The 15360-nt window shown below is 41.8% G+C and overlaps 1 protein-coding gene across 1 annotated transcript in view; it reads right to left on the minus strand.

Moving 5' to 3' along the window:
* The window catches only part of LOC125645155 (OX-2 membrane glycoprotein), a 143551-nt gene that overhangs the window by 50038 nt on the left and 78153 nt on the right, over positions 1 to 15360 (minus strand). The window contains exon 8 of the transcript XR_007359221.2: positions 13221 to 13293. The gene's annotated coding sequence lies outside the window, so the exon portion shown is untranslated. The remainder of the gene's footprint in view (positions 1 to 13220; positions 13294 to 15360) is intronic.

A 15360-nucleotide genomic window follows, 5' to 3' on the forward strand; every position in this document is an offset into this window, starting at 1 on the left:
CACCATTTTTTTTAAGCCTGCAATTTTCACTTGGGGTTTTATTGGTTTACACAGGAATCCCCACACAGAGCATACTTGGTTAATTCTGCCAAGTGCGTTCAGTTTAAAAATCTTCTCTCATCCTCTGAATTTTGAAGTGAATTTAGGGTTGGTGGAGGGTGCCAGCCTAGCAGATCGAAGAGCCTTCTTTTTATCCAAGGAAGAGATACAGCATAGGCAGAAGCACTGCGAATCCCCTCACACTGCTCCCCTCTCCACACGCCTCGTTCCTCACTTCGGGGGACCCCTTTCCAAAGCTCCATTCTACAGCCTATTCTATCCTTGCCCTCGCTGCTGGGAGCAAGTTATGCTGTGGACTGTGCATCCCTAAGAACCAATTACCAACCTGAAGTAATGGATATATTTTGGTTAGGTCATTCAATAGCTCTCAGACGATGACAGCTTTCAGTCACTACTGTCTACTGATATGGCCAAATTCAAAGCACATTATGTCTACACTCAAGATTTTATCTTCAGTGGACTGATTGCCAGTTAACTTGAGGTAGTTAATGTATTTGTAAGGGCTAGTCTGGACACTCCTCAAAAGTTTGTGGTTTATCAGCTAGGGTAAACCATAGATAGCTGTAGCCCTGAACAAGCATTTAGGCTATTCAGAGCCAAAAATCATGTGGTTCCCCCCCGCCCGCCCCTTCAGGCATATAACTAATGCAGGTTAGTTATCTTACTGTAAAACCCTAGTGGGGACAAGGCACGGGTAATATTTACTGTAGCTAGATGAAGTCGATGCTATAACCCCTATCCATGGTTGAGCTTGCCTAGCTATGTCATGAAGAAGACTACAGTTTTACAGCGAGATAGCCCATGTGCATGAGTTATGTTGCTGTAAACATACCCTTTTGGGGGCAGTGAAGGTGCAGCCTTAAAACTAGTCTGCACTTGAAAAGCCAATTAGGATTAAGGTTTGGTATTGTAGCAACCTGCACAGAACCTGGAGGGAGGAGCACAGGTTGCAAGTGGGAAGAGTAAGGAGAAGGCATCAGGAAGCCAGAGTGTGTGCACAGGACTTGATAAAGTTGCAAAATCTCTATAAATAGTTCTGTTAATAAAGAGCCAATTCATTTTACAACCATGCAGTGGTTTTTGTCCTATGGGGGCCCCCTGCAAAATTCAATTCAAGGTCCCCTTCCAGGGGCTGAGAGGAAAATGGGGGGAAGAAAGGGAGCTGAGAGAGGCCCAGGGAAGCAAGGGGTCACCCACTCCCACAGCCTGTCCCATCCCTGCCCCACCCCGGTACTCAGCTCTGGTTCTGGCTCAGGGTCCATTCCAGACTCCCAGCAGCTTGGGCCGATGCACTCCCCCACCTAGGCCCAGCACCTGCCAGCTCAAAGGATGCTCTGCAGCAGAGGGAAAGGGGCTTCCTAGCAAGAGAGCACAGGGACTGAACTGCTGGTGAGGGCCTTCTGTTTGGGCCACCAGGCATCGGCTGTTCCTTCCTTCTCCCTACTGGGAGCTCTGCTGTAAAGGCCACCTAACTACCCAGGTCTGGCTGGCCCAGGGTTCCTGGGAGCTCCAACACTTGTGCTTTCTGGCTGCAGAACATCCACCAAGGTGGTGAGTAGGGATGCGGTATGGCACTTAAAGGTGGTTCAGCCTGGGAATGCTGAAGCTAGGACCAGGCAGGGAAGTACAGGTGCCAGAGCCACCAGAAGCCCGAGCTGGAGCTGGGGAGAGGGGCAGTCCTTATGCGTAACCCCCAGAAGGGAGGAGATGGAACAGCTGACACACAGTGGGCTAAACGGAAGACCCTCATGGGCTTGATCTGGCTTTCAGGGGACTCCCTTGCTGCCTCAGAGCCCCTGCAATTGTTTGGGTTGTAGGTGCCTAATGCCGCCACTGCAAGCATGGAGTCCTTGCATCTTATTACCCAGGGTGCAGTACATGAAATGGATGTATACATTTAAAGCATAATAGTTATGTCTGAATAATTCCAGGTATGAACACTTAAGAACATAAGAATGGCCATACTGGGTCATACCAATGGTCCATCCAGCCCAGTATCCTGTCTACCGATGGTGGCCAATGCCAGGTGCCCCAGAGGGAGTGAACCTAACAGGTAATGATCAAGTGATATCTCTCCTCCCATCCATCTCCACCCTCTGACAAACAGAGGCTACGGACACCACTCCTTACCCATCCTGGCTAATAGCCATTAATGGACTTAACCTCCATGAATGTATCCACTTCTCTTTTAAACCCTGTTATAGTCCTAGACTTCACAACCTCCTCAGGCAAGGAGTTCCACAGGTTGACTGTGCGCTGTGTGAAGAAGAACTTCCTTTATTTGTTTTAAACCTGCTGCCCATTAATTTCATTTGGTGGCCCTTAGTTCTTATATTATGGGAACAAGTAAATAACTTTTCCTTATTCACTTTCTCCACGCCACTCATGATTTTATATGCCTCTATCATATCCCCCCTTAGTCTCCTCTTTTCCAAGCTGAAAAGTCCTAGCCTCTTTAATCTCTCCTCATATGGGACCCGTTCCAAATCCCTAATCATTTTAGTTGCTGTTTTCTGAACCTTTTCTAATGCCAGTATATCTTTTTTGAGATGAGGGGACCACATCTGTACGCAATATTCAAGATGTGGGCATACCATGGATTTATATAAGGGCAATAAGATATTAGTCTTATTCTCTATCCTTTTTTAATGATTCCTAACATCCCGTTTTCTTTTTTGATTGCTGCTGCACACTGTGTGGATGTCTTCAGAGAACTATCCACAACGACTCCAAGATCTTTCTCCTGATTAGTTGTAGCTAAATTAGCCCCCATCATATTGTATGTATAGTTGGGGTTATTTTTTCCAATGTGCATTACTTTACATTTATCCACATTAAATTTTATTTGCCATTTTGTTGCCCAGTCACTTAGTTTTATGAGACCTTTTTGAAGTTCTTCACAGTCTGCTTTGGTCTTAACTATCTTGAGCAGTTTAGTATCATCTGCAAATTTTGCCACCTCACTGTTTACCCCTTTCTCCAGATCATTTATGAATAAGTTGAATAGGATTGGTCCTAGGACTGACCGTTGGGGAACACTACTAGTTACCCCTCTCCATTCTGAAAATTTACCTTTATTCCTACCCTTTGTTCTCTGTCTTTTAACCAGTTCTCAGTCCATGAAAGGATCTTCCCTCTTATCCCATGACAACTTAATTTACGTTAGAGCCTTTGGTGAGGGACCTTGCCAAAGGCTTTCTGGAAATCTAAGGTTTCAGAGGAACAGCCGTGTTAGTCTGTATTCGCAAAAAGAAAAGGAGTACTTGTGGCACCTTAGAGACTAACCAAATAAATTGGTTAGTCTCTAAGGTGCCACAAGTACTCCTTTTCTTTTTGGAAATCTAAGTACACTATGTCCACTGGATCCCCCTTGTCCACGTGTTTGTTGACCCCTTCAAAGAACTCTAATAGATTAATAAGGCATGATTTCCCTTTACAGAAACCATGTTGACTTTTGCCCAACAGCTTATGTTCTTTTATGTGTCTGACAATTTTATTCTTTACTATTGTTTCAACTAGTTTGCCCGGTACGGATGTTAGACTTACCAGTCTGTAATTGCCGGGATCACCTCTAGAGCCCTTTTTAGATATTGGCATTACATTTGTTATCTTCCAGTCATTGGGTACAGAAGCTGATTTAAAGGACAGGTTACAAACCATAGTTAATAGTTCCGCAATTTCACATTTGAGTTCTTTCAGAACTCTTGGGTGAATACCATCTGGTCCCAGTGACTTGTTACTGTTAAGTTTCTCCATTAATTCCAAAACCTCCTCTAGTGACACTGCAATCTGTGACAATTCCTCAGATTTGTCACCTAGAAAAGACAGCTCAGGTTTGGGAATCTCCCTAACATCCTCAGCAGTGAAGACTGAAGCAAAGAAGTCATTTAGTTTCTCTGCGATGACTTTATCGTCTTTAAGTGCTCCTTTTGTATCTCGATCGTCCAGGGGCCCCACTAGTTGTTTAGCCGGCTTCCTGCTTCTGATGTACTTAAAAAACATTTTGTTATTACCTTTTGAGTTTTTGGTTAGCTGTTCTTCAAACTCCTTTTTGGCTTTTCCTATTACAGTTTTACATTTAATTTGGCAGTGCTTATGCTCCTTTCTATTTACCTCACTAGGATTTGACTTCGACTTTTTAAAAGATGCCTTTTTATCTCTTTCTGCTCCTTTTACATCGTTGTTAAGCCACGGTGGCTCTTTTTTTAGTTCTTTTACTGTGTTTTTTAATTTGGGGTATACATTTAAGTTGAGCCTCTATTATGGTGTCTTTGAAAAGCGTCCATACAGCTTGCAGGGCTTTCACTCTAGTCTCTGTACCTTTTAATTTCTGTTTAACTAACCTCTTCATTTTTGCATAGTTCCCCTTTCTGAAATTAAATGCCACAGTGTTGGGCTGTTGAGGTGTTCTTCCCACCACAGGAATGTTAAATGTTATTATATGCTTTTATATATTATATGCTTTTATATAATATATAAAATATTATAATATAATAATATATGTATATAATAATTATAATAATTACAAATTATTAAATAATAAAAATTAAAAACAATATGCTTAATATGAATAACAATAATTATAATAATTCATATATTTAAATAATAATATATTTATATATTATAAGTTTTTATATATTATATACTTTTATGCTGGAATATGAGTGCCTCATCCTGTTTTACTTGAACCAATGAACTAAACAGGAGCAAGGAACTCACATTCCAGAATAAGAGTGTTCACATATGGAATTATTCAGGAATATCTGTTCCTCAACAGCTATTCCTAAATAGCTCCATATGTTAACAAGTCCTTAGAGAGTGTCCAGACTAGCCTATACTTCAAATTAATCGGTCATTAATTATCTTGAGATTAAAAAAGAACTGTGAAGATGAAAGACCATTTACAATTCCCAGCTACTCCATCCCAACATGGTCAAGTTTCCAATGAAAAACACACGAAGACTTTTTAAAAGCAAATGTTTGTGATTTGAAAGAAAATGCAAACTCTGTCCCAAAGATTCTCTCAATAAAAGTTACCTGTTAGGGAAAGTCTATTGACTACTTTGTCTCTTTGCTGTCTGTGCCTCTACTCATCCTGCTCTGTGGACACTTTATTTTTGATTCCTTTGTAAACTTGGACAGTTTTAACTGTTGATTTTCTCATGAGATGATAATTAGATCTGTGTGTCTTTCTCCTATCAGGATTTAGACTTCTCTGATCCAGCATAACTTGTCAGAAACAAAGACAAGTTTTTCAACACTGAAGTCTCTTTCCTCCAAGTTTCTGTTCGGTTAAAAATAAATTAAACAAAAGGATGGATGAGGGAGGAGTAGGTGGGGGGATCTACACCTCCATCTCCATTCTCCCTGGGATCAATATTTTTCTCCCCCAAGGCCTGGGGAACAAATACCCTGATAGCTGCAATCTGGATGCCTCAAGCTTATTGTCCCCACATGATATTCCAGCATCTCATTCTTCTAGGATCACATCTGCTCCTTCAAACACTCCGTTATGAACCACACTCTCATTTTCCATATTGCTACTGCAATTTCCACAGCCCCAGTGCCCCCCTGTGATTTAATAAGTGAAGGCCTTTCTTTTACAAATCTCTAGGAAAAGGTTTCCTCAAATAGCTTACGAGTCCTGGTGCGGACCTGCCTCTGCCTTAGCAAGTGGCAGAGGCTGCAGTGCCTTTCCCGTTCCTGAGGCGGCAGTATTCTTGCCTCCCTGTCTTACTCCGTTGTGGGAGCAGGAACAGAAAAGTTCTCTTCAGCAGAGCATGGAATAGCCTCCCGGAGGAACAGATGGAAAGTGAAATTAAGCAGAAGAAAGGGAAGAGGAAAAAGGAGGCAGTGAGTCCTTTTTTTTTCTTCTTCTTTTTAAGTGGGAGGAGAGAATGAAATGGTCGGGCCATTATGACTAGCTTAAGTGGAGCCTTGCCAATAAGAAATCCTGCCCTGTTCCTATTACATCCAGACTTCCAGGGCTCACATAGCTCATAGCAAGATTACTAGTGGTTTAACCAAGGAGAAGCATGCTTTTGGCTCAGCTAGCATGCCTGCTTTTTATGGACTACCAAGGTCCCAGTCCAGCTATAGTAATATGTCAGGTGCACATAACCTGGCTAAATTCAGGCAGACATCAGAGAGTGATGCAACGCTGACTTTCATTGACCTGCACCTGCTTTACACCATGTCTGAATTTGGTCCAGCGAGTCCAGACTCAGAGTGGAAGACCTCTCCAACTGGTTAAGCCATTCTAGTTTACAGCTATCAGCTGGCAGATGCTCTGCAGTTAATTAAATTATTGTAAGCGGATAGTTACTGTAAACCACATGGATGAAGGGAATCACACTATTCATGGTAATCTAACTGGGGGGGGGGGACTTGTATTATAAATCCCTCTTAAGAAGTAAGAGACATTCCCTATTGTGGTTTACAAAGGAAGGGGGTTATTGTAGGGGTGGAGGGGCAGCCAATTATGATGTATGAGTAACACGGTGTTTTTTTCAACAAGATTGGGGGAAGGGGGAGGATCAGGGTGAAATTTAAGATGCATCATGCAAAATAATATTTCTTGATTCCAGCCCTTAGCCTCCACCTCCTCTGCCCACACCCAGAACATTTTTAGGAGAGATTGTACAACCTGGCTAGAAGTGGGAAATTCCTTGGGAACACAACATTGGTAATGGTCTGATAAAACAGCTTGCTCAGCAGCTGAGAGCTTGCGAGGAAGGACAATTGCAGGAAGATGTTAAATTGCAGCCTTATCTCTAACAGCCAGAAAGATTAATACAAAATATAAGCAATTAAATAAAATCATAACAGTACATCCTTTAAAAAGCGACTTTCCAACCATTTCTACTTCCCCCAATATCAGAGATAACAACATGCTGTAAAAACTGCCAGACTTATGGGAATTGGAGGTGGAGAGTCAAAAAGCCAAAATTAAACCGCATTTTTGGCTGTTTTAAAAAAGGTCCCGTTTCCCCCCCCATCCCCAAATCACAGAACATGCCAGGGAATTGCTGGCACTTGCTCTATGTCTGAGAGCAGCAGCTGATGTTTCTCTTCAGTCTACAAGGGCTTCAGTCCACTTAATTCTGATCATGAGAAAGAAAAGGTTACCTCCTATTTGACTGGGTCACGGGGGAGTTTTCACCCTACGGGCCAAACTCCTCCATGATTTACAGTCAGTACAAGCCTATCACAGTCAGTGGGGTTGCACATGACAATCTCTGGCAGAATTTGGCCCAATTAGTGTAAGGAATAAAAGTGAGTGTAAGGAGTATGGTTACTAAGAGTCTTCTTTCCAGCTCTACATGCCTCTCTTAATTAAAGACAGAGTCAGCGGAAGAACCCCCACGAGGGAATAATACCCCTTAGCTCTTATATAACACTTGTCATCAATAGACCTCAAAGTGCTTCACAAAGGTGGTCAGCATCATTCTCCCCATTTTACAGATGGGAAAACTGAGGTCTAGAGAGGTGAAATGACTTGCCTAAGGTCACACAGCAGGCCAGTGGTGAACCAGGAAGGAGAACTCAGGTCTCCTGAGTCCCAATCCATGGCTAGGATTCCTGTGTTCTGTTCCCCCACACTGCCACTGACTAGTTGATTTTGAAACTTTTGGCAAAAAACGCAACCTCTCCATAGCTAATACACTAATCTTTGTGAAGTGCTCTGAGTTCATCAAAGGGAATACTTGCCCTATGCTAACCATGGAGAGAGCCAATGCAGTCAAATTAATTTGGTCAACCCTCAACCTTTCTGGCATTTCAGGCTGCCCTCTTTCTTGCTTCATGCTTTTCCCCAGCCTGCCTCTGTTCTAGCACTTATAAAAATGTAACACAATAAAAGAATACCTGCTTGGAACCACTGGGAATCAGATTCAACCGCTCCCCCCAATCCTCACCACAGTGCTTGTGCACTGGCTATGAACAAGCTTGTTCTTTGCAGATACTGTAGTAGCATAGACAAAAGGGGGGAAAAGTTGCATTTAACATCCTGATATTGAAACAACACAAGGGAGAATAAAACTCATAACTGGTATCATTGCATTGAGGAAGGACAGAAATACATTTAAATAATTGTCTGTGGTTTGAAATTAATAATATTTTAACCAGACATAGCTAGTTGATAAGAACATAAGAGCAGCCATTCTGGGTCAGACCAAATGTCATCTAGCCCAATATCCTGTCTTCTGACAGCGGCCAATGTCAGGTGCTTCAGAGGGAATGAACAGGACGGGTAATCATCAAGTGATCCATCCTCCCCAGCTTTTGGCAAACAGAGGCTAGGGACACTTCAGAGCATGGTTTTGCATCCCTGCCCATCCTGGCTAATAGCTATTGATGATCCTGTCCTCCATGAACTTATCTAGTTCTTTTTTGAACCCTGTTATAGTCTTGAACTTTACAGCATCCTCTGGCTAAGAGTTTGGTGAAGAAATACTTCCTTTTGTTTTAAAATGGCTGCCTATTAATTTCATTTGGTGACCCCTAGTTCTTGTGTTATGTGAAGGAGTAAATAGCACTGCTTTCTTATTTACTTTCTCTACACCTGTCACAATTTTATTGACCTCTATCATATTCCCCCTCAAGTCATCTTTTTTCCAAGCTGAAAAGTCCCAGTCTTATTAATCTCTGAAGCTGTTCCATACCCCTAATCATTTCTGTTGCTCTTTTCTGAACCTTTTCCAATTCCAACATTTTTTTTTTGAGATGGGGTGACCAGATCTGCACACAGAATTCAAGATGTGGACATACCATGGATTTATATAGAGGTAATATGATACTTTCTGTCTTATTATCTCTCCCTAGCTGAACTGCCTGGGGTCCATTCGGTGAATTAGATTAGGAATGCTTATTTAAAAATGTTTTTCTAACCCCACCGAGCCTTTTTTCTCCATGGATCCTCAGCGGCATGATCCATTTAAGCCAAGAGAGCCAGATCCTGAGATGGCATAAATTGGTGCAGCTCCACTGAAGACAAAAGGAGCAATGCTAATTTACCCAGCTAGGGATCTGGGCTAAGAGTCTATGGTCTGTAAACCCAGAAACCATGAAGGAAAGAAGAAACCAGATGGGATGGGGAAAACTTGAGTCAGAACCCATTGAAATGAGAACAATTGCAATGAAAGCCGTTTCTTAGCCTGGTCTTTGAGATGCCTCATTCTCAAGATGTTTGGCTCTCTGATTTCTTCCTTCCGCTGATGTTTTTTTGGCCAGTTTTCCAAATGGCATGCCTTTGTGAGTCAACACCACCATTTCTAGCATCAGATTTCCCATGTTTAGTAATTGGTCTTGGCCAGATGGAAGACATTCACCTACAAAGCCAGAGGCTGCTAGAAATGATGGGGTTTGACTCACAAACGCAGGCTTTTTCCTCTCACTCAGTATGAAATAATGGCCTAGCATGATTGTCAAGACAGTGGTTCTCATACTTGCTCATAGCATGCAGCACATGTTAATGCCCTTAGGATCAAGGATGCCTTGACTGACTCAGAGTCCTTCCCTCCCATTCATGATCATGTAACACCCTTGTGGTAATTACAGCAACTGCTTACATGGAAAGCATTTAATATTTTAATACAGTTTAACAGCTGTCGTCCCAGCTAGCACCTTGTGAGTAAGCCTGCTCCCTGTGGGCCAAGGATTAGAGTTTGGGAACAGAGCTGGTCAAAAAATTTCTATCCCATGAGAAATTCAGATATTTTTACATTTATTTTCCATCTCAAATCGGGATGAAAAGTTGAACTATTTGTTTGCAGGATGGAGAATTAAAAAAATGTTGATTTGGAAATGTTGATACGCTAGATTTTGGGTTGGTTCAATATTAATCTATGTTTGCTTGCGATGCTACGGGTGCCCCCATCTCCCATTTTTCTCTATTGGCAAAAGGAAGCCAAATTAAGATTGCACAGGCACCCTTCGTTCTGCCATTTCCTAACTTCAGAGTGCTTGGCTTTGCAATTTTAATAGTGTTCTTTTAATGTAATGTGTGTGTGATAAATGCTAAATATAAATCACTCATTTATTTTGTGTTTTTGTGTTTTCTCTCTCTGCAGCCATCACTTGTTCTTGATGCTCTTGATCTTACGGCAAGCGCGCAGAGAAAAGCACCACAGTCAAAATGAGGCATAGACTCCATACAGGATCAGGTGCTTCAGAGGAACATGGGATAATCTGACATCATGAAGGTTTCATCCTAAACTACAGTACAGTTTGGTTTCAACCCTGAAGTATGAAGTTTTTTCTCCTTTCCACAATTATTTGTTAGCATGAACTATAATAGTTCTGGCTATTGTCATTATCTGTATAAATGTCCTATACCTCTTTCAATCTCACGGCATTCTTGGTTTCAACATTATCATGTTGCAATATGTTCCACAGTCTAATTATGTGTTGTCTGAAAAAGTATCTCTCCATCAGTTTTGAATTTATCACACTTTATTTTCATGTAACATCCCTTGGCTAATTACACAGGGAGAACAGAACCTACTCTCTACCTTCGTTAGGCCATTTATTATTCTATATATTTTTATCATGCCCCCTCTTGCTCATATTTTCTTTGGTGAACAATCACAATCTTTTCAATCTCTCTTCATATCAGAGTCTTTTCATACCTCTAATCATTTTCAGCTCCCTTTAATTCTGCAATGTCCTTTCTGAGATGGGGTGACCAGTGCTGCACATGAGGCAACACCATTGCATATTCTAACACCGTGGGGTTTTTTTTTTGTTTTACTTCAGTTGCACATTGACCAGTGGTCTTTACTGAGTTGAGATGATACAGTCAATTTAGTACACTGCAATACGTATGAGCAGTTTAAATTTTTTCTTCCAATCTGCATTATTTTACGTTTATCAACACTGAACTTCATCTATCATATTGTCCATTCATGTGAGTCCCTCTGAAGTTCTTCACAATCTTCTCTGCACTGCAACTAAGTAATTTTGTGCCAAACTATCTACCACAACCTCTACCTTCAGATACAAGATCTCCGACACACCGTTATATGTTTTGTTAAATATGCCAGCCCAGAAGTCTGAAAACGTGTATGTCTAAATTTAGGCTCCTGAATCTGTATTTGGACACCTACATGAAGGTGGCCTGATTGTCCAAGGTGCTTAGCATCCGCGAATTCCACTGAAGTCAATGGGAGCTCCAAATACTCTGACTCTGAAAAACCAAGACGCTTTTATTTACATGCCTAAATACAGATTTGGATGCCTAAATTTAGGCACTCCAGTTTAGATTTTTTGTGTAAAATTTTCAAAAGCATCTCAGTGACATGGGATCCTAAATCCTATTTTCAAAAGCACCTCAGTTGCTTATTACCTTTTATCCTTAAGCTATAAGAAAGTTGGATCCTGGAATGCAGAGAGAAGAAATAACATGAAGGCTAAGGGGCTGTTAAAAATTGTGTACCAAAGTGCTTTGAAATGCGTTTGTGTTACAACAATATTTAAGAAAGTCATAATATAAAGAAACCTATAATAGCTCCTTTCTCCCACCTGTTGTTGGTTTGATCTACTGAGGATGTAAGCTCTTCAGGGTAAGGATTTTCTCTTCCTATGTGAATGTACAGCACCTAGCATAAAAGGGCCCCCATGTAATGTTGATGAGGACCCCTAGGTGCTACTGTTAGATAAATAAAACAATAATCTGCATGGTACTGAACTGAATCTAAGACCTTGGCTATCAACATGACCGTATGAGAACCGGAATTTTACTCTTTTCATAAAGACCTTATGCTAACATCACATGCAAGGTATTTTAATACAGTAAGTGTCCTATTTATGGAGAGATTTCTTGCTATCAAGTAGGTAAAATTCTTATTCTTTGTTCTCACTTTAATTGAGCAAGACACACAATAGATACATCTGTTTTGCTTATTAGTTTGCATTCATGCATACTCATCTGAATGTGGAAACATGCTTCATTTGAACTCTGTACCTCAATAGACAATTTTTCCCCTTGTAATTTTTAATACCTTTTTATTCTAAAATAATCTCTGCAGATTCCCATGACTGCTAGCCAAATCTTGCATAACCCATTGGATGAAAAGCCCGTTTTATGGGTCAAAGTGACTTAGTTCAAATCTTTGAAGGGTTATTTTTTAGAAGAAATTCTTTGTAATGGGCCCCATGACTTCTATTCTTAGTGTCAAAATTAATCATTATTTTTTGGTACTTAGTTAGAGAGATAATCCACATTTAGAAAAAAAACATTTAAACAACTTTCAGTCTGAGCAGCAAAACATAACATACAGTAAAGAAAAATTCAGTGCAATAATTTTTGCCTGTGTACTAAATGGAAAGGAGCCAAATGAGGACCATATAGTCAAACTTTTTTGAACTTTATGGGATGTTTAACCTTCAGTATCTGGATGCAAGCCTTCCCACCATAGTTTTGGTTCTGACTGGATTGATTTTTTGGTGACAACTCATCTGACAGAGATCTCAAACAGCTAGGACAATGAAAACCTATTCACATGAATGTATCTCGGGGGGGGGGGGGGTTTGCTATTCAGGATCAAAATCTCGTGAGATTGCTTCATTAAATTACAGTGCCTTCCAATCCAGATCAAACCTGAACCATAGCCCACCCCACTGCAGCCAAATTAAAATATTGCCCTGAGCAAAGCATTCCTCTGTCAACTGCTGAACCTGCTAGTATGACATAAGAACTTGAAATGTGTGACAAATGAGATGTGGAACATCTGCAGGGGTTCCGCATGCCACCCTATATTACAGATTATATTTAACTATAAAACATGTTTTCGATTACATTTTCTTACTGTGTGAATTAAATAAACTAGTTCTATCTTGTGGAACCATAAACCCCATCCCAATATGGGTCATCAAGAAGGTCACAGACCTTAAACACAGGCCCCTACGCTTGAGCTAAGGATTAATTTATCTTCTCTGGGCACTGGGCACAAGAGGGGGATGTGACACACACTTTGCTTGTGGGTTACACAGTTATCTGTTAGACAGCAGTAGAACATTGGGGGTTAGGAGCCCACAAGCCTGAGTCAGCTAATGTGTGCAATATCCTGCAAAATTCACTAGATTTGAGAGCTCTGGATCCTGGTTATGAGAAGAGGCTACTGACACTGTTCAGTGAAGTATAGAGAGAAAAATTACTGTACCTTGAGTAAACCACAGGGACTTCGGTATGGTTCTGTGAAAACAAAGCAGCAACAGGAAGTCACAGGGGCTCCTCTGGAAATAAAATACAATAGCAGAAGCAAAGTTAAGATTAAATACGCGAACAGCTATCCTACTGAGGGGGAAAAGGTGGCAGCTCTTGGGAGTGAGAAGACACACTCTAGTGAAGACATTTACCTCTGTCTACAATATAGTTCATTAGAAGCAGCCAGCACCCTGAATAGCCCCACGCCGCTTGCTTCCCTTCTGGACTTGTGGCCCCATAGCACCACGCTGTTTAGCACGCTCCCCACCCAGAAGCTGCTCTGGCCCCCAGAGCTAGCTCCACAGAGAAGTGGTGGGTGTGTGTAGTAGAGAAGGAGTGGGACTTAAGGAATATGAGAAAACATCTGCCTTAACGAGGGCTGGATTTCCAATTAGGCACATGCTTAGGGGCACCAGCATTCTAGGGGTGCCTAAAAAGTGGGTTAAAAGTTTCATTTTTTACAGAAGACATGAAGGTCAGCTGTAGGTGGGGGGAGGGAGGAAGCTAAAGGTGCTGTGTGTAAGGGCACATAAGGTGGAAATCCAGCCCTGGCCTTAACCTCAGGATTTTTGCGAGAATGGGGAAATTGGTTAAAGAAGGTTGAGAGCCATGCATTTTGTTTTGGGGGGCAGTAGGGTGTATAGGATTTCTCAGACTCTAAGGACAGTTTGTGGCATCACAGCCAATGGTGCCCCAAGTGCCACAGGCACAAACAGCACAACTGAGGAAGTTATAATAAAGCACACAGAGTAAGAACAGAAAGCTGGTACCTGTCCAGTGTGGAGACAGTCTATGATTTACTGAGACCCACTGTTTCCCATAAAGCAGATCAGTTCTTACATTATGGAAGATTTATATGAATGAATATATCTTCCCCAAAATGGCAGAAAGGAAGCTGAGGAAGAGGAGGAATTCACCCCAAAGGAAAAGCTCCGGCTTTTCAGTCTCTTTTGAGGTAGATTTTTAGGACAGCAAATGCCTCTCCATTGCTACTGCTCTGAAGACTCCAGCTAGAGGGACCCTCGAACAGCACTCCCAGCCTCTGCCCCAAAAGCAGGGAGTGGAGGCTGAAGATAAGATTTGTTTAACTTTTTTTCCTTTAAAAAATTAGAAGTCTGCATTACTTTGTTAAACAAGTATTTCACATGTAGGATTCCACACACTCACCAATGCTTGTTTACTCTGTATGAGCAGTGCAACAGCTCACTTATTTCTAGTGAGGCTCTTTGCCTAAACAATCCTTTACGTTTTCACAGCTACTTTTCATCCAGGCACATCCTGAAATGTCTTACAAACTATCACAGGACATGCTCTCTTTCTTTCTCTCTCTCCCTCCAATGATACAATGAATCCAATCCTAAATAAGGCACCTAGTTGTCCTCCTTCCAAGGTATAGAAATCCAAATCAAAGTCTTCCCTTTTATGGGCAAATAGACCCCAAAGTAAAAAGCCAGCATGCTTTATAGTCTAAGCACAATGTAGTGACAAAGTCCCTTCTTCCTTTGATTCTAATCTTTCCCAAGAACCAGCCACTGCCTTTCTCTTCCTCCTTTTGTACATAGCACCTGGGCCTGAGAGGATAATGAGCCCCAGCTGCATTTTCCCCAAGCTACTTAACCACACCTGGTTCCAGGCCTGACAGAATTAAAGGTGTTTTGGTCTTGCCTCCAGGTATGGGGCCACTGTTCAGGCCCCATACCCTCCTCAGGACCAAGAGCAGTGGGTGCTATCCAGGGTTCTCTGCTCAATGTCCCTTTGTTTTGACCCTTTGACCTTCACACCTGCCCTTGTTATATTTTCTGTTGTCCCCCGTAATCATTTGAGTTCCCGAGCTCAGTGGATCCTCCCCATAGACTGGGGGAGGGACCTTTAACCATGAGCCAGCTTGTGCCCACCCACCTCCCTGGAACCCAATAGGACCAAGAGGGGTGGTATACCCTATCACACAAACTACGGGCCAAATTCTCTATCAATCTCATTGACTTCAATAGAGTTGTACTGATGTAACTGAGCCCTGGTCTACACAAGGACTTTAGGTCGAATTTAGCAGCGTTAAATCGATGTAAACCTGCACCCGTCCACACAATGAAGCCCTT

This window comes from Caretta caretta, chromosome 1, assembly GCF_965140235.1.
Source record: "Caretta caretta isolate rCarCar2 chromosome 1, rCarCar1.hap1, whole genome shotgun sequence".
Lineage (NCBI taxonomy): Eukaryota > Metazoa > Chordata > Testudines > Cheloniidae > Caretta > Caretta caretta.